Source organism: Papio anubis, chromosome 2 (assembly GCF_008728515.1).
Source record: "Papio anubis isolate 15944 chromosome 2, Panubis1.0, whole genome shotgun sequence".
Classification (NCBI taxonomy): domain Eukaryota; kingdom Metazoa; phylum Chordata; class Mammalia; order Primates; family Cercopithecidae; genus Papio; species Papio anubis.
In genome coordinates this window covers 149,847,160-149,867,377 of record NC_044977.1, presented here as the reverse complement: position 1 = coordinate 149,867,377, position 20,218 = coordinate 149,847,160, and the positions used below count along the sequence as shown (strand labels likewise).

Below are 20,218 nucleotides of genomic sequence, written 5' to 3'. Positions count from 1 at the left end.
TCGGTGTGAGCCACGACGCCAGGCCTGTTCCTCACTTCTTTAAACAAATAGTTATATACCCAGATCACCGTTTTGCACTTTTCTTTTCTTTTTCTTTTTTTGTTTGAGATGGAGTCTTGCTCTGTCGCCCAGGCTAAAGTGTAGTGGCACAATGTTGGCTCACTGCAACCTCCGCCTCCTGGGTTCAAGCGATTCTCCTAACTCAGTCTCCTGACTAGCTGGGATTACAGGCGCAAACCACCATGCCCAGCTAACTTTTGTATTTTTAGTAGAGACGAGGTTTCACCATGTTGGCCGGGCTGGTCTCAAACTCCTGACCTCGTGATCCACCCGCCTTGGCCTCCGAAAGTGCTGGGATTACAAGCATGAGCCACCGCGCCCGGCTTCTTTTGTTAATTCAATGTGTCTTCTAGATCATTCTATATTTGTACGTAGGCTTTCTCATTCCCAATTTTACATCTGCATAGCATTCCATTATATGTACTGAACACAATTTATTTAACTAGCTCCTACTGATGGATTTACATTGTTTCCAATACTTTACTATTACATATTATACTGTAAAGATTAACTTTTATTTCCTAAATTTGTGAGCTAGCAATAAAATAAATTCCTAGAATTGAGACTACTAAGTTGTAAGACATGTTAATATTAAATTAATAAATATTGTAAATTCCCTCTCATAAAGGTTGTACTAATTTATGTTCCCACCAGTAGTATAGGAAAGCATATTACCTTACGCCCTTGACAAAAGTGTTTTTGTCAAACATTTTTTCTTTTTTTTTAGATGGAGTTTCGCTCGTTACCCATGCTGGAAGTGCAATGGTGCTATCTCAACTCACTGCAACCTCTGCCTCCTGGGTTCAAGCGATTCTCCTGCCTCAGCTGGGACTACAGGCATGTGCCACCATGCCCAGCTAATTTTTTGTATTTTTAGTAGAGATGGGGTTTCGCCATGTTGGTCAGGCTGGTCTCAAACTCCTGGCCTCAAGTAATCTGCCCATCTCGGCCTCCCAAAGTGCTCAGATTATAGGCATGAGCCACTGCACCTGGTCCAAACTTCTTTTTTTCAATCCTGCACAAAATGCTTAATACTCACCAATCTTATAGCGTGAAATACGATACATCAATGTTTTTATTTATTTTTTTGAGACAGGGTCACCCAGGCTGGAGTACAAGTACAATGGCACGAACACAGCTGGCTCACTGCAGCCTACACCTCCCAGCCTCAAGCAATCCTCCTGCCTCAGCCTCCCAAACAGCTGGGACTACAGGTGCATGCCACCAAGCCTGGCTAATTTTATTCTTATTTTTTGTAGAGGCAATGCCTCCCTATGCTGCCCAGGCTGGTCTTGAACTTTGGGCTCAAGTAGTTCTCCAGCCTTGGCCTCATTAAGTGCTAGGACTACAGGCATGAGCCACTGTGCCCAGCCCTCAGTGTAATTTTAAATTACATATGCCTTAATAATGAGGTTGAGTATCTTTATATATGTCTAAGAACTGTTAAATATTTTCATTTCTGTGAACCTTCTGTTCACAAGTTTTGTCCATTTTTTGAAAATCGGACTGTTGTTTTGATTATTTCTTTTTTTCCCCACATTTAATAAGATTCTTCCACTTTAATGCATAAAACCCTTTGAAATCAGTGTCAACCAGGAAAATTCATGTTAGAAAAAATTGGAATGAGAGTTAATATTCTATATTCAGAACATCTGAGAAAGCATTTTTGACTATTACAAAAGTTTATTTAACAAAAAGTCTAATATGAAAATGTATGTGACCTAATTTTTTTTTTTTTTTGAGACGGAGTCTCGCTCTGTCGCCCGGGCTGGAGTGCAGTGGTCGGATCTCAGCTCACTGCAAGCTCCGCCTCCCGGGTTCACACCATTCTCCTGCCTCAGCCTCCCGAGTAGCTGGGACTACAGGTGCCCGCCACCTCGCCCAGCTAGTTTTTTGTATTTTCTAGTACGGACGGGGTTTCACCGGGTTAGCCAGGATGGTCTTGATCTCCTGACCTCGTGATCCGCCCGTCTAGGCCTCCCAAAGTGCTGGGATTACAGGCTTGAGCCACCGCGCCCGGCCGACCTAATTTTTACATCATAGTAAAACAGGCCCTATGGAGAGAGGACATGGGTTTCTCTGCTGAACAGCCATTATTTATACTCGTTCCAAGGCTTCTAACATGATGATATTATTTCCTCGTATTACCACCATTCCAATATTGTTCTGTTGCCCACTAATCGCCATCTCCACACATTCATCTATCACAAGGTTCATAAAGGGATCAAATCCCTGCAATATTCCTTGGACACGTCTGCCACCATTTAATTTCAATGATAACTTCTTGTCCATAAATTTTTTCAACTCGGGAGGGTGAGCTTTGCTCATGGCGTATAGTCCGCGGGCTCACAGATGCCTTGGAACGGAATGCGTGGCTTCCCTCAGGCTCCCGCGGTAGGCCCGGCGTCTTGCATTTGGCGTCATCGACCTCGTTAGCCCTTGATTATTTCTTTCACCATTATATAATATTCCTCTTTATTCCTTTAATGACTTGAGGTTTGAAGTATGTTTTATTTTATTTAATATCAATATTATGTTCTTGCTCCTGATATATCATTGGCCATTTCCATTATTTTTAATCTTCTTTCCATTTAGGAGTTTTAAATATTTTTATTTGAGAGGCTTATGGGCCAGTGGAAATAAGACGTAAGCTTAGATGTAAGGGATGAACAGGAATTAGCTAGGTGATATGTATAAACATAGCAGGAGTGACATGAAAGATGGTGTCAAGGAAGCATAAAATTCCAGGCCCAGAGAGGAGCATATAGAAAGGCTAAATGGGACAGAGAAGAGAGAACAGGGAACTAAAAGCAGTTCAATGTGGCAGAAGGATAGGTGGCTGGGATACGAGTAAAGATGAAAACAAGAACCATTATCTTAAAGTAATTTTTTTTTAGGGCGGGGGATGGAGTCCTGCTCTGTCACCCAGGCTGGAGTGTAGTGGCTGGATCTTGGCTTACTGCAAGCTCTGCCTCCTGGGTTCAAGCAATTCTCCTGCCTCAGCCCCCCTAGTACCTGGGATTACAGGTGCACACCACCACGCCCAGCTAATTATATATATTTTTAGTAGAGATGGGGTTTCACCTTGATGGCCAGGCTGGTCTCGAACTCCTGACCTCAACTGAGCCACCTGCAATGGTCTCCCAAAGTGCAGGGAATACAGGCGTGAGCCACTGCACCCGGCCATAAAGGATCATTTAAATTGGAGTTTGGACTTTATCTTGAGGGCAATAAGGAACTATTAAAATGTTTTATAACATGAAAAGATGTGTGCAGATCTGTGTGTGAGAAAAAGTATGCAGCTACATTACAGAGAATGAAACAGAAAATCAGCTGCAGTAATCCAGGAAATGGTTTATAGTAGGTCTGACCTACTAGAGCAGCAGAGAAGGCAGAGAAAATGGGTAAGGAAGGCTGAGAGAGTTAGGTGGAATCAACAAGCCTTGTAAGGGATTTGACTACGAGTAGAGAGAAAGAGAAAGGAATTAAAGATAATACCTCTGTTTCTGGCTGGGATAAAGGGCGGGTGGTACTATCAATCAACCAGATCAGGAAAAGTGGGACAGCAGATTTTGGGAGGGTAAAAAAATTACTTTAATTCTGGACAGACTGAGTCTGAGGTGCATTAAAGTTATTCAGATGAAGGTGTCCAACAGGCTGTCAGATATACAAAATCTTAAGACAAATATTTGGGCCACAGGTATAGGGAATCATACATATACAAAACAGATGACAACTAAAGCTGTAAGAATAGGTGAAATCGCCTGGGGAGAATACACAAGGTGAGAAGAAAACCTAAGACCATGGAATACTAAGCATTTAGAAGACAAAGGAAATCTAATAGAGTAGACTGTCAGGGAACAGCCAAAAAGGAAGGTGAAAATATTATAAACAGGAGAAAAAGAAATAAGCACAGAATGAATGCTTACTATGTGCTAGGCACTGAACTAAGAACTTTATGTGCAGTTGCTCATTGAATCCTTACACATTCTATGAGCAATCTACTATTATAATATGTATCATTACAGATGTGGACATTGTAGTTTAGAAAGATCACCTTGCTCAAGGTCACACATTTGGTTGGGTGTAAGAAATGGAATCAAGATTACATTTTAGTCCTCCAGTGCTCTTGTTCTTAACTACTACACTGTACTACCTTCTATGAAAGACTAAGAAAATGTATCACAGACAAAAAGGATAAAACAGTGATTCAAAAAGAAAGGCACCACTCCAGTAGCAATGAGCTCATTTAGCACTGAGATATTGGTTTCTAATAACATTCTTCAGGACAAGGAATCCATACTCTGGAAAAATGACTGATCTGAGGACTGGGCAGGAAATACACAAGATGAGTCTAGGGCATCTTGCAGTGCCAACAAATAAGGAAGTATCAAAAACAAACACAATGATTAGGACGTGTCCAAGAGACACGGAAACCAACAGAAAGAGCTACCAATGGCCGTATCTGGAAATGTGAGCAAGAAAATAAAAGTAATATTGGATTATAACCCACAGTATAAACTAAATATCCATGAGTCCATACTAATCTAAATAAATAATTGAATAAATAGAGGAGAAGGGACAAATCTAGAGCACCAAAGAGTCCTAATTGGTGTAAATGCTAATTTAACTTATGTAGAAACTCCCCTCAAGGAGGGAGAGCGTAACTCCCTGCTCCTCAAGTGTGTGCTCCACACAGTGACTTCCTTCCAAAGCCTATGATGCAGAAAAGGAGAGGGGTAAAGACTAACTTTACTGTGGAGAAACCTGACAAAAGCGACATCAGTCAGCTGATCAAGGTTCACATCAACGGTGAGAAGTCATGTTGATAGTATGTGCCTTAATATGCTGTGATGAAAATGTCACCCAGGCTGGAGTGCAGAGGCAAAATCATAGCTCCTGTAGCCTCAAACTCCTGGGCTCAAGTGAGCCTCCTGCCTCAGCCTCCTGAGTAGCCCAGGAGTACAGGTATGTGCCACCACGCCCAGTTAATTTTTAAAAATGTTTTTGTAGAGGCAGGGTCTCACCATATTGCCCAGTCTGAGTCTTGTACGCTACCGATAGTAGGGGAAACTGAGTGAAGGGTATAAAGTAACTCTGTACTATCTTTGAAATTATTCTGTAAGCCTATAGCTGTTCTAAAATGAAAAGGTTATTAAGAAAAACAAAAGACATCAACTGTGTTAAATGCTTAAAAACAAACAAACAAACAAACAACCCCCCACCCCCCCCCCCCCCCAAAAAAAAAAAAAACACAAAGACTAAGGGCAGTTTCATAGAATGGATGGAAACAAAATCCGGATTATATTGGACAGGAGTCAATGAGAGGTAACAATGGCACTGAAAGCGTATGTGCTCTTCCAAAAAGTCTGATTATAAGAGGGAGAACAAATCACAGCTGGAAGTAGACATCAAGTTGAAGAAAGTGTTTTTGCTTTTGCCTTGTTAAATCAAGGTGTAATTCACTTTCAAACAATTCACCTTTGAAAGTAGGTTTTAGTATATTTACAAAATCATAAAACCATCACCTCTATTTAATTCCAGAACATTATCATCACCACAAATGAAATGGTGAATTAAAGACTAGATAAATGTTCCATTTGAATGTGAATAGGAAAACAACATTAAGATCAATAAAACCAAAGCAATCTAGAGATTCAATGCAATCTCCATTAAAATGCTGTGTCTTTTTTCAGAGAAATAGAAAAGCTGATCCTCAAACTCATATGGAATTGCCAGGAGCCCTAAATAGCAAAACAATCTTGAAAAAGAATAAAGTTGGAAAACTCACATTTCCCAATTTTGAAACTTACCAAAACTACAGTAATAAAAACATTATGGTACAGACATATGGCCAGACATAGGCTGATGGAATAAAATCAAGAAATCAGAAATAGGCCAGGTGCAGTGGTTCACGCCTGTAATCCTAGCACTTGGGGAGTCTGAGGGTGGGTGGATCAACTGAGGTCAGGAGTTTGAGACCAGACTGGCCAACGTGGTAAAACCCTGTCTCTACTAAAAATACAAAAACTAGCCAAGCATGGTGGCACATGCCTGTAATCCCATCTACTCAGGAGGCTGAGGCAGGAGAATCACTTGAACCTAGGAGGTGGAGGGTGAAGTGAGTTGAGATTATACCACTGCACTCCAGCCTGGGCAACAGAGTGAGATTCTATCTAACACACACAAAAAAAGAACTCAGAAATATGCTGGGTGCAGTGGCTCACACCTGCAATCCCAACACTTTGGGAGGTCAAGGCGGGAGGATTGCTTGAGGCTGGAAGTGCGAGACCAACCTGGGCAACAGAGCAGGACCCCATCTCTAAACACATAAATTAAAAAAATAGGCCAGGTACGGTGGCTCACGCCTGTAATCCCAGCACTTTGGGAGGCCGAGGCAGGTGGATCACCTGAGGCCAGAAGTTTGAGACCAGCCTGAGCAACATGGTGAAACCCAGACTCTATTAAAAATACAAAAATTAGCCAGGCATAGTAGCGGGTGCCTGTAATCCCCGCTACTCGGGAGGCTGAGGCATGAGAATCGCTTGAACCTGGGAGGCTGAGGTTGCAGTGAGCCGAGATCGCGCTACTGCATTCCAGCGTGGGCAAGAGTGAGACTTGGTCTCAAAAAAATAAAATAAAATAAAATAAAATAAAATAATAATGAATGAATTAATGAAGTTAAAAAGTCAAAAATAAACCATCACAAATACAATCCACTGATTTTCAACAAGGGTACCAAGACCGTTTAATAAGGAAAGGACAGTCTTTTCAACTAACACTACTGGAAAAACTAGATATATACATGCAAAATAATGTTGGACTCTCACATTACACCATTAAAAAAATACAATCCACTGATTTTCAACAAGGGTACCAAGACCGTTTAATAAGGAAAGGACAGTCTTTTCAACTAACACTACTGGAAAAACTAGATATATACATGCAAAATAATGTTGGACTCTCACATTACACCATTAAAAAAATCAACTCATAATGGACCAAAGACCTAAACTGAAGAGCTAAAACTATAAAACTCTTAGAAGGATCTTCATGACATCAGATTTGGCAATGATCTTATGAATACAACAGATACCAAAAGCACAGGCAACAAAAGAAAAAATGAATTAATTGTAATTCATCAAACTTAAGGACTTTTGTGCATCAAAGGATACTATAAAGAAGTGATAATACAACCTACTGAAGAGAAGAAAATATTTGCAAATGATGTATCTGAAAAGAGGTTAATATCCAGAGTATATAAAGAACTTCTCAAACTCAACAACAAAAAAACAAAACAACCTAATTTCTCCCCTCTTTTTTGAGCAATCATGTTTACCTCCATCTCTGCCATCAAATTCTTCCAGTCAATAAGATTTTGTTTCTTCTGCGAAAGTTTAGTATCCTGCATACACTAGTGCCTGTCCTCTAACTAAAACCTATAAAAAATGGTAAACTCACCTGGCTAAACAAGTACAACTCCGTTAGTCCCTCTCTACTGCTTTGAGATAGTTTAAAAAAATATATTGTATCCAGGTCAGGCATGGTGTCTCATGACTGTAATCCCAAAACTTTGGGATGCCAAGGCAGGAGGATCTCTTGAGCCCAGGAGTTCGAGACAAGCCTGGGCAATGTGGCAAAACCCTGTCTCTACAAACAAAAAAAAAAAAAAAAAAAATTAGCCGATGTGGTGGTGCATATCTGCAGTCTGTAGTCCCAGCTACTCAGGAGGTTGAAATGAAAGGATTGCTTGAGCTCAGGAGGTCAAAGTTGCAGTGAGACGTGATCATGTCACTGCACTCCAGCCTAGGCAACAGAGCCAGAACCTGCCTCCAAAAAAAAAGAAAAAGAAAAAGAAAAAAGGTTTTCCCGGGCGTGGTGGCTCACGCCTGTAATCCCAGCATTTTGGGAGGCCAAGGTGGGAGGATCACCTGAGGTCAGGAGTTTGAGACCAGCCTGATCAACATGGTGAAACACTGTCTCTACTAAAAATACAAAAATTAGTTGGGCATGGTGGTGCACCTGTAATCCCAGCTACTTGGGAGGCTGAGGCAGGAGAATCACTTGAACCCAGGAGAGAGAAGTTGCAGTGAGCTGAGATCACGCCACTGTACTCCATCCTGGGCAACAGAGACTCTGTCTCAAAATAAATAAATAAATAAATAAATAAAGTTTTATCTAGAATTTCTAGTTGTTATCTGCAATAGGTTTGGTCCAATAGAAGCTAAATACCCATACCAGAAGCAGAACCAGAAAGTAATTCAGAAAGATATTTGCTGTGGTACCATTTATCAGAAATAAGATGGAGACGATCTAAGTGTCTGACAGTGGGGGAATGGATATGTAAATTGTAATATAGTCACTTAATTGAATAGCATATGACTATTAAAATATTTTGATACAGCTATAAATAAAATGGAAGAAATGTTTCAAGTTTAAGGCAAGATGAAAAAAATGAAACATAGAAATAATGTGATAGTGGTTTCAATCTTGAATCTTAGATTTATTGCAAAGGATCTTGCCTATATATATAGATGAGGTTGTGACTAGTAAAACACAAATTCATTTTGAAGTGTTAATGAAGTAATATTAGCTTAACAATATGTTCCTCAATCAACATTCTAAGATTATGACTTAACAAGTAGTTTTGTGTGCAGTTTTTTCAGTTGTCACAAAAAATGTTTCTCAAACTTGAAAATATTAGCTGGGGAATGGAGCAAGATGGCCAAATAGAAGCCTCTACCCATGGTCCCTCCATGTACAGGAACACCAAATTTAACAACTATCTACACAAAAAAGCACCTTCGTAAGAATCAAACATAGGTAGCGATCATAATACCTGGTTTTAACTTCATATTGCTGAAAGAGGCACCAAAGAGGGTGGGAAAGAGAGTCTTGAACGACCAACTCCACCCCTCCCCCATTCCCTGGCAGCAGCCATATGGCAGAAAGACAGAATCTATGCCCCTGGGGGAGGGAGAGCTCAGTGACTGTGGGACTCTGCATTGGAACTCAGTGCTGTTAACACTGGGCAGAACTCAGCTGATAGCCACAGAGGAAACATATAGAACAGCTCTAGACAGAAGGAATTGTCCATCCCAGTAGTCAGAACTTGAGTTTTGGCAAGCTTTGCAACCCCAGGCAGAGCACTCCACCACAGGCAGAGCTCTGGGGTCCTAAACAAACGTCAAAGGCAGTCTAGGCCAAAAGGACTGCAACTCCTCAGCAAGTCCTAGTGCTGTGCTGGGCTCAGAGCCAGTGGACATCGGGGGCACACAAACTAGTGAGACATCAACAGGGGTGGCTAAGGGAGTGCTTGCGCCACCCCTATCCCAACATCAGGCTGCACAGTTCCAACCTCCAAAGACACTGCTTCCTTCTGCTTGAGGAGCGGAGAAGGAAGAGTAAAGAGGACTTTGTATTGCAATTAGGATACCAGCTCAGCCACAGTAGAATAGGGCACCTGGCAGAATCACGAGCCCATTCTAAGCCCTAGCTCCCAGAAGACACTTCTAGACACACCATGGGCCAGAAGGGAACCTACTGCCTTGAAGGGAAGGACCCATTCCTGGCAGGATTCATCACCTGCTGACTGAAGAGCTCTTGGGCCCTGAATAATCAGTAGTAGTAGCCAGGCAGTATACTTCCTGGGCCTTGGGTGAGACTCTGAGACATGCTGGCTTCACGTATGACCCAGAACACTCCAAGCTGGGGCATATGAGAAATTCCTTCTGTTTGAGAAAAGCAGAGGGAGAAACAAAGGGCACTTCGTCTCACAGCTTAGGTACCAGCTAAGCCACCAGTTGAGGTAGAGCACCAAGTGGGTTCTTAGGGTCCCTGATTCCAAGTCTGGGCTCTTCGACAGCATTTCTGGACCTGCTCTGGATGAGAGAGGAGCCCATCAACCTTAAGGGTGAGTCCCAGGCCTGGCAGCATTCACCACAAGCTGACTGAAGAGCCCTTGGGCCTTAAGTAAACCCTCGCAGTAGCCTCTCAGTACTTTCCATGGACCTGTGGTGGTGGCCAGGGGAAAGACTCCTCTGCCTGTGGAAAGGGGAGAGAAGAGTGGAAAGGACTTTGTCTTGTGGTCTGGGTGCCAGCTCAGCCATAGCAGAATAGAGATCCAAGTAGATTTCTAAGGTTTCCGACTCTAGGCCCTGCCTCCCAGATGGCATCTCTCAACCCGCATGGGGCCCAGAAGAACTCGCTGCCCTGAAGGGAAGAACACAAACCTAGCTGGCTTCATCACCTGCTGATTGTAGAGCCCCAGGGCCTTGAGCAAGACCCAGTATTGTGCTGGCTTCAGGTCTGAACCAGTGCAGTCCCAGTGGTGGTGGCCACAGGGATACTTATGTAACCCCTCCCCCACCTCCAGGCAGCTCAACACAGACACAGACACTCTGTTTGGGAAAAAGTAAGGAAAGATAATCAGAGTTTCTGCCTGGCAAACCAGAAAATTCTCCTAGTTCTTGTCCAAGACTACGAAGATGGCACCTCTACAAGTCTGCAAGAACCACAGCATTACTGGGTTTAAGGTACCTCCTAATGCAGATACAGCTGCCATGACTAAACACTTGAATCACAACACCCAAGTCCCTTAGAATACCTAGAAAGCCTTCCCAAGAAGCACAGGTACAAAGAAGCCCAGACACCAAAGACTACAATAAATATATAACTTGTCAATGTTCATACATCAATGAACATCCACAAGCATCAAGACCATCCAGGAAAACAAGACCTCAACAAATCAACTAAGTAAGACACCAGTAACCAATCCCAGAGGGAAAGAGGTACGTGACCTTTCACACAGAGAATTCAAAATTGCTGTTTTGAGGCAACTCAAAGCAATTCAAGATAACACAGAGAAGGAATTCAGAATTCTATCAGATAAATTTAACAAAGATTGAAACAACTAAAAAGAATCAAACAAAATTTCTAGAGTTGAAAAATGCAACTGACATACTGAAAAACGCATGAGTCTTCTAATGGCAGAATTGATCAAGCAGAAGAAAGAATTAGTGAGCTTAAAGACAGGCTATTTGAAAATACACAGTCCCAGCCTGGCCAACATGGTGAAGCCCTGTCTCTACTAAAAATACAAAATTAGCTGGGCATGGTGATGGGCACCTGTAATCCCAGCTACTCAGGAGGCTGAGGCAGGATAATGGCTTGAACCCGGGAGGCAGAGGTTTCAGTGAGCCGAGATTGCTTCACTGTACTCCAGCCTGTGCGACAGGGCGAGACTCCATCTCAAAAACAAAAAACATACAATCAGAGGAGACAAAAGAAAAAAGAATAAAAACGTATGAAGCACACCTACAAGATCTAGAAAACAGCCTCCAAAAAAGCAAATCTAAAAGTTACTGGCCTTAATAACTTAAGGTGGCGGCAGAGAAACAGATAGAGTAAAAAGTTTATTCAAAGAGATAGTATCAGCAAAATTCCCAAACCTAGAGAGAGATATTAACATTCAAGTACAAGAAGGTTACAGAACACCAAGCTGACTTAACCCAAAGACTACCTCAAGGCATTTAATAAAATGCCTGAAAGTCAAAGATAAAGAAAGAATCCTAAAAGCCTCAGAGAAAAGAAACAAACAACATACAATGGAGCTCCAAAGCACCAGCAGCAGACTTTTCAGTGAAAACTTTACAGTCCAGGGAGACAGTGGGTGATATATTTAAAGTGCTGGAGGAAAAAACCTTTTGCCCCAGAACAGTATATCGAGCAAAAACATCCTTCACACATGAAGGAGAAATAAAAACTTTCCCAGACAACAAAAAGCGAAGAGATTTCATCAACACCAGACATGTTCTACAAGAAATTCTAAAGAAAGTCCTTCAATCTAAAAGAAAAGGATGTTAATGAGCCATAAGAAATCATCTGAAGGTACAAAACTCATTTACTTTTTTTTTTTTTGAGATGGAGTCTTGCTCTGTCACCCAGGCTGGAGTGCAGTGGCGTGATCTCAGCTCACTGCAACCTCCGTCACCCAGGTTCAAGTGATTCTCATGCCTCAACCTCCCAAGTAGCTGGGATTACAGATGGGATTACAGATGCACACCACCATGCCTGGCTAATTCTTGTATTTTTAGTAGAGATGGGGTTTCGCCATGTTGGCCAGGCTGGTCTCGAACTCCTGACCTCAAGTGATCTGCCTGCCTCAGCCTTCCAAAGTGCTGGGATCACAGGCATGAGCCACCACACCCAGCCAGTTGTCATCTGTTTAAAAAATAATGGGTTATATTATTTGCAAGCCTCACAGTAACCTCAAACAACATACAATGGATACACAAAAAATAAAAAGCAAGAAATTAAATCATACCACCAAAGAAAAATCACCTTAACTAAAAAGAAGGAAGGAAGGAAGGAAGGAAAAAAGAAAGGAAGAGAACATCACAAAACAACCAGAATACAACAAAATGGCGGGGTAAGCCCGTACTTATAAACAATAACATCGAACGAAAAAGGACTAAACTCTCCAATCAAAAGACGTAGAGTGGCTGAATGGATAAAAAACAAGATCCAACAACTTGTTGCATACAAGAAACACAATAAAGACACATGCAGATATATAGAGAGATGGAAAAACATATAGACAATGGAAACCAAAAAAAGAGCAGATGTAGCTGTATTTGTATCAGATAAAACAGATTTCAAGACAAAAACTATAAAGAAACAAGGTCATTACATAATGATAAAGGGGTCAATTGAGCAAGAGGATATAACAATTGTAAACATATATGCACCAACACTGGAGCACCCAGATATATAAAGCAAATATTAGCGCTAAACAGACAAACCCCCAATATAATAATAGCTGGAGACTTCAACACCCCACTTTCAGCAATGAACAGATCTTCCAAACAGAAAATCCACAAGGAAACACTACACTTAATTTTCACTATAGACCAGTTGGACCTAATAAGATATTTACAAAACATTTCATCCAATGGCTGTACAATACACATTCTTTTCTTCAGCACATGGATCATTCTCAAGAGTAAACCATGTTAGGTAACAAAACAAGTCTTAAAACATTCAAAAAATTTGAAATAGTATGAAACATCTTCTCTGACCACAATGGAATAAAACTAGACATCAATAACAAGAGGAATTCTAGAAACTGTACAAACATATGGAAACTGAACAATATGCTACCAATTGACCAGAGGGTCAAAAAAGAAATTAGAAAGAAATGTAAAATTTACTTGAAACAAATGATAAAAGAAACATAACACACCAAAACCTATGGGATATAGTGAAAGCAGCACTAAGAGGGAAGTTTGTGGTATAAGTGACTACCTCAAAAGAGTGAAAAAACTTCAAATAGATAACCTAATGCTGCATCTTAAAGAGCTAGAAAAGCAAGAGCAAATCAAACCTAAAATTTGTATAAGAAAAGAAAGAATAAGAATCAGAGCAGAAATACACCAAATTGAAACACAGGAAACAATGCAAAAGATCAGTGAAACAAAAAGTTGGTTTTCTGAAAGATAATATTGACAAACCTTTAGTCAGACTAAGAAAAAAAGAGAGAAGACCCAAGTAAATAAAATTGGAGACGAAAAAGGAGACATTAAAACTTATACCACAGACATTCATTAGTGGCTACTAGGAGCAACATGGCTATGATATGCCAATAAATTGGAAAGCCTAGAAGAAATGGATAAATTAACAGACACATACAACCTACCAACACTGAACCATAAAGTAATCCAAAACCTGAACAGACCAATAACATGTAACAAGATTGAAGCAGTAATAAAAAGGCTTTCAGTAAAGAAAAGCCCAGCACCTGATAGCTTCACTGCTAAATCTTACCAAATATTTAAAGAAGAACTGATATCAATCCTACTCAAACTATTCCAAAAAATACAGCAGGGGTCCCAAACCCCTGGGCCACAGACTGGTACTGGTCCATGGCCTGTTAGAAACCAGGCTGCACCACGGGAGGTGAGTGGCAGGCAAGTGAAAGAAGCTTCATTTGTATTTACAGCTGCTCCCCATTGCTTGCATTACCACCTGACCTCCATCTCCGTCAGATTAGCTGCAACATTAGAGTCTCACAGAAGTGCAAACCCTGTTGTGAACTGTGCATGTGAGGGATCCCGGTTGTGTGCTCCTTGTGAGAGTCTAATGCCTGATGATCTGTCACTGACCCCAAGATGGGACTGTCTAATTGCAGGAAAACAAGCTCAGGGCTCCCACTGATTCTACATTATGGTGAGCTGTATAATTATTTCATTATATATCACAATGTAATAATATTAGAAATAAGGTGCACAACAAATGTAATACACTTGAATCATTCTGAAACCATACCACCCTCCACCCCAGTTCATGGAAAAACTGTATTCCATAAAACCAGTCCCTGGGGCCAAAAAGGTTGGGGACCACTGAAATAGAGGAGAGAGGAATACTTCCAAATTCATTCTACAAGGCTTGTAAATCACCCAGATACCAAAACCAGACAAAGAAACATCAAAAAAAGGAAACTACAGGCAAATATCCCTGACATACACTGATGCAAAAATCCTCAACAAAATACTACCAAACCATATTCAACAACACATTAAAAAGATCATTGATCATGACCAAGTGGGATGTATCCCAGAGATGCAAGATGGCTCAATGAATGCAAATCAATCAATGTAATATATCATATCAATGAAATGAAGGACAAAAACAATATAATCATTTCAACTGATGCTGAAAAAGCACTTGATAAAATTCAACATCCCTTCATGATACAATCCCTCAAAAAACTGGGTACAGAAGGAACATACCTGAACATAATAAAAGGCATACATGACAGACCCACAGCTAGTAAAATACAGGGTAGGGAAAAACTGAAAGCCTTTCCTATAAGATATGGAACACAACAAGGAAGCCTACTTTCAACACTGTTATTCAATATAGTACTGTAAGTTCTAGCTATGCATTCAGACAAGAGATAAAAATAAAGGGCCATTCAAATTGGAAAGGAAGAAGTCAAATTATCCGTGTTTGCAGATAATATATTATATTTGGAAAAATCTAGACTCCACCAAAAAACTATTAGAACTGCTAAGCAAATTCAGTAAAGTTGCAGGACACAAATCAACATACAAAAATCATGGCAACAGTGAAGAACCTGAAAAAGTAATTTAAAGTAATCCCATTTATAGTAGCTACAAATAAAATTAAATACCTAGGAATTAGTCAAAGAAATGAAAGATCTCTACAATAAAAACTATAAAATACTGATGAAAGAAATCAAAGAGGACACAAAAAATGGAAAGATATTCCATATTCATGGATTAGAAGAATCAATATTGTTAAAATGTCCACAGTACCCAAGGCAATCTATAGATTCAATGCAATCCTATCAAAATACCAATGACATTCTTCACAGAAATAGAAAAAACAATCCTAAAATTTATATAGAGCCACAACAGACCCAGAATAGCCAAAGCTATCCTGAGCAAAATGAACAGAACTGTAGGAATTACATTACCTGACTTCAAATTACACTACAGAGCTATAGTAAACAAAATGGCATGGTACTGGCAAAAAAACCAGACACGTAGGCCAATGGAACAGAATAGAGAACCTAGAAACAAATCCATACACCTAGAGTGAACTCGTTTTCCACAAAGGTGCCAACAACATACATTGGAGAACAGACAGTTTCTTCAATAAACAGTGCTGGGAAAACTGGATATTCGTATGCAAAAGAATGAAACTAGACCTCTATCTCTCACCACATACAAAAATCAAATCAAAGTGGATTAAATATTTAAATCTAAGGCCTCAATCTATGAAACTACTACAAGAAAACCTTGGGGAAAATCTCCAGGGCATTGGTCTGCGCAAGAATTTCTTGAGCAGGACCCCACAAGCACAGGCAACCAAAGCAAAAATATCAAGTAAAAAGTTCCTGCACAGCAAAGGAAACAATCAACAAAGTGAGAAACAACCCACAGAACGGGAGAAAACATCTGCAAACTACCCATCTGACAAGAGTTTTATAACCAGAATATAAAAGAGTTAATAATTCAATTTTAAAAAGGGCAAAAGATCTGAATAGACATTTCTCAAAAGAAGACATATAAATGGCAAACAGGTATACAAAAAGTGCTCAAAATCACTGATTATCAGAGAAATGCAAATTAAAACTACAATGAGATATCATCTCACCCCAGCTAAAATGGCTTTTAACCAAGAGACAGGGAATAACAAATGTTGGTGAGGATGTGGAAAGAAGGGAACCCTTGTATGCTGTTGGTGGGAATATAAGTTAGTACACCATGGAGAACAGTTTGGGAGCTCCTCAAAACACTAAAAATTGAACTACCACATGATCCAGCAATCCCACTGTTAGGTATATACCCAAAAGAAATGAAATTAGTATATTGAAGAGATGTCTGTATTTCCATGTTTGTTGCAGCACTATTCACAACAGCCAAAATTTAGATGCAACCTAAGTGTCCATCAACAGACAAATAGATAAAGAAAATGTGGTACATGTAAACAATGGAGTACTATTCGGCCATTAAAAAAAAGAGATCCTGTCATTCACAACATGGAAGGAACTGGAGGTCATTACGTTAAGTGAAATAAGCGAGGCATGGAAAGATAAACTTCATATGTTCTTACTTATTTGTGGGTGCTAAAAACTAAAACAACTGAACACGTGGAGACAGAAAATAAACTATAGTTATCAGAGGCTGGAAAACGTGGTGTGGCAGGGGTGGCAGGGGGAGTGAGGGTGATTAAAAACAAAGAATAAATAATATTTGATATTTGGTTTTCTTTTTTTTTTCTTTTTGAGACAGAGTCTCGCTCTGTCACCCAGGCTGGAGTACAGTGGTGTGATCTCAGCTCAATGCAACCTCTACCTCTCAGGTTCAAGCAAGTCTCCCACCTCAGCCTCCCAAGTAGCTGGGATTACACGCATGTGCCACCACACCCGGCTAATTTTTATATTTTTAGTAGAGACAGGGTTTCACCATGTTGGCCAGGCTGGTCTCAGACTCCTGACCTCAAGTGATCCGCCTGCCTCCCAAAGTGCTGGGATGACAGGCATGTGCTATTGCACCCAGCCGGTCAATAATTTAATTATACATTTATAAATAACTAAAAGAGTATAACTGGATTGTTTGTAACCACAAAGGACAAATGCTTGAGGGGATGGATACTCCATGTACCATGATGTGATTATTACACATTTGATAAAATATGGCTATATCAAAATAACTCAAGTACTCCATAAATATATATGTATACACATCTGTTATGTACCCACAAAAAATTTAACAAATTTTTAATCAAAACTTTAAAATATTAGAAATAAATATGATTATAACCTTATTTTTAAGCTGCACATACAAATAATAAAATATATTGTTTTAGTCTTGTGTATTTGAACTAGATTTTGTATTTTTCTCATTTTTCTTTGTATTTTTTAATGAGCATTTATTACTCTTTTATTAAGGAGGAAAAGTAACAAAAATTTCCCCTGCCAACTGTATATCTGAGGGCAAGGACAGGGGAAGCTGGAAACAGTTAAATCTTTAAAAAGAGCTCTTCAGGGTATGTGCATATAATAACGCCTCTTGTCCTACTTCCCATTAGAAGTATTGCTAATAACCTCAGGGAGCTCCAGGTCCTCCACCCACATTAGCCTCATTTTGTCTAACTGATATATTGGATTCTATGTAAGATTTTACTTGGGAAAAGGGTTCTGCTGGTAAAACAAACAGAAAGGATGGGAAATCTCTACCCATTATCTACTCAGTCAATCGAACTGTGATACCAGCAATCTACCTTGATTAGTACCTTGCCTCTGACTGAGGTGACCAAACCTCAGTCACCAAATCTACTTTTAAAATATTATTCATGCTTATCATTTCTTTCCCTTCTCTTCTGCCACTATCTTCCGCCCTAGTTCTTTTTCACCTGGATTTGGTGGTAACTTTCGAGAACTTACTGCCTCTCTCTCTTCAGGATCACCTCCACTTCTAGTTTTGTCTACATTCTGCTTCTAGGGTTCTCTTTCTGACGGTATCACTTTATTAAAGACGGGGAAAAAACCAAAGTGTTTTTCCAACTCTTGTACACCATTTAACACAAAACACTTTGCCTCTGGTCACCAAAATATGTGGGATTTCTCCCTACTAGCAAGAAATAAATTCTGACACTACCAGGAGATCGCATCAGATCCCACTGGTTAAGGGCTCAGGGCCATAATATTGTTCCCTACTTCACATACCAGTTGCAAGCACCAGGTTGTAACCTCTGCTTCTGACCCACCAGCTATAAATTGGGGTTCCCCCAACTCCCTTCTCAGGTTCGATTAATTTGCTAGAGTGGCTCACAGAACTCTAGCAAAAGGGAAACACTTTACTTATGTTTATCAGTTAATTTTTAAAGGATATAACAAAGGACACAGATGAACAAGATGAACAGCCAGATGAAGAAATACATAGGGCAAGGTGTGGAAGGGCTCCAAGCTCAGAAGCTTGTGTCCCCAGAGTTGGGTTGTGCCACCCTACTGACACATGGGTGTCTGCACCAACCTGGAAACTCTCCAAACCTTACAGTTCAGGGATTTTTTATGGACACTTCATCGCAGAAGTATGATTAATTATTAACTCAATTTCCAGCCCCTCTCCCATCTCCAATGAATAGGGGGTAGAGCTGAAAGCTTCAAGCTTACAATCATGGCTTTATCTTTCTGGTGACTAGCCCCCATCCAGGAACCTGCCAAGGGTCACCTCATTTGTACAAAAGTCACTCCTAATTACCAGGAAATCCTGAGGGATTTAGGAGCTCTGTATCAGATGCTCCTATCACTCAGGAAATTACAAAGGTCTTAGGAGTTCTGTGTCAGGAACTGGGGTCAAAGACCAAATATTACAACAAAAGATTCTCCTAGTACTCCTATCTACAAGGGTATTAGGAACTCTGTCTCAGGAATCAGAGCAGTGATCAAATGATATGACAAATGATTGTCCTAGCACCCCTATCATTCAGGAAATTACAAGGGTTTTAAGAGTTCTGTGCCAGAGAGTGGGGGCAGAGCCTAATATATGCAGTCATGTGTCAATTGGCAATGGGGATAAGTTCTGAGAAATGCTTTGTTAGGTGATTTCACTGTTGTACAAAAATCATGAAGTATACTTTACACAAACCTAAATGTGTAGCATGTTACTGTACTGAATACTGTAGGCTATTGTAACACATGGTAAGTATCTGTGTACCTAAACATAGCTAAACATAGAAAAGGTACAGTAAAAACACACTATTATCTTATGGGACCACCACTGGATAGCCATCCATTATTGACTGAAACATCATTATGCAGCACATGACTGCATTTCTTATTATTTCACATACTACTTTTTTTTTTTTTTTGAGACAGGGCCTCACTCTGTCACCCAGGCTGGAGTTTAGTGGCACGATCTCAATTCACTGCAACCTCCACCTTCCAGGGTCAAGTGATCCTCCTGCTTCAGCCTCCAGAGAAGCTGGGACTACAGGTACACGCTACCACACCAGCTAATTTTTTTTGTAATTTTTGTAGAGGTGGGGTTTTGCCATGTTGCCCAGGCTGGTGTTGAACTGCTGAGCTTAAGCAATCCACCCACCTTGGCCTCCCAAAGTGTCGGGATTATAGGCATGAGCCACAGCACCCAGCCTATTTCGCATACTTCTTTACTGATTTATTAAGTCGCAGTCTAATTAGCATCATAGATCATGAGTAATAACTTTATTATCTAGGTCTCTACTGTGTAGTCACCTCCTCTGCCACATTGTTACTTCCTCAGTGCATTCTTCTCTGACCCACCCCATCTAAAGCTGAATCTCCTTGCTATTTTATCCTCAGTCCTATACCCTGATATATAGATTTTTTTCACATAACCAGTCTTTTATGTGTATATGTTTGTAATCTATCTTCCTCACCAGAATGTAAGCTCCATGAGGGAAGGGACTTTGTTCTATTTCTTGTTTATTCTTAGCACCCAGAAAAATGCCTGGCGCATAGTAAGTAAGTACTATTCAGTAAATATTTGCTGAATCAATGAAAGAACGTGGCCTCCCTCTTGCCACGTTCTCATTTCTTGCCACAAAACCATCTTTCTTTATATGTGTCTCACATCTACAGTGTTTT

At 40.3% G+C, this 20,218-nt stretch overlaps 1 protein-coding gene and 1 pseudogene across 17 annotated transcripts in view; both read right to left on the bottom strand.

Annotated features, from left to right (window-relative positions):
- TFDP2 (transcription factor Dp-2) overlaps nucleotides 1–20,218 on the bottom strand; it is a 208,237-nt gene that overhangs the window by 126,632 nt on the left and 61,387 nt on the right. The gene's annotated exons all lie outside the window — the stretch shown is intronic.
- On the bottom strand, nucleotides 2,007–3,003 carry LOC108584678 (annotated as a pseudogene). The gene has a single exon (XR_001900065.3). The product of XR_001900065.3 is annotated as a small nuclear ribonucleoprotein G pseudogene (transcript).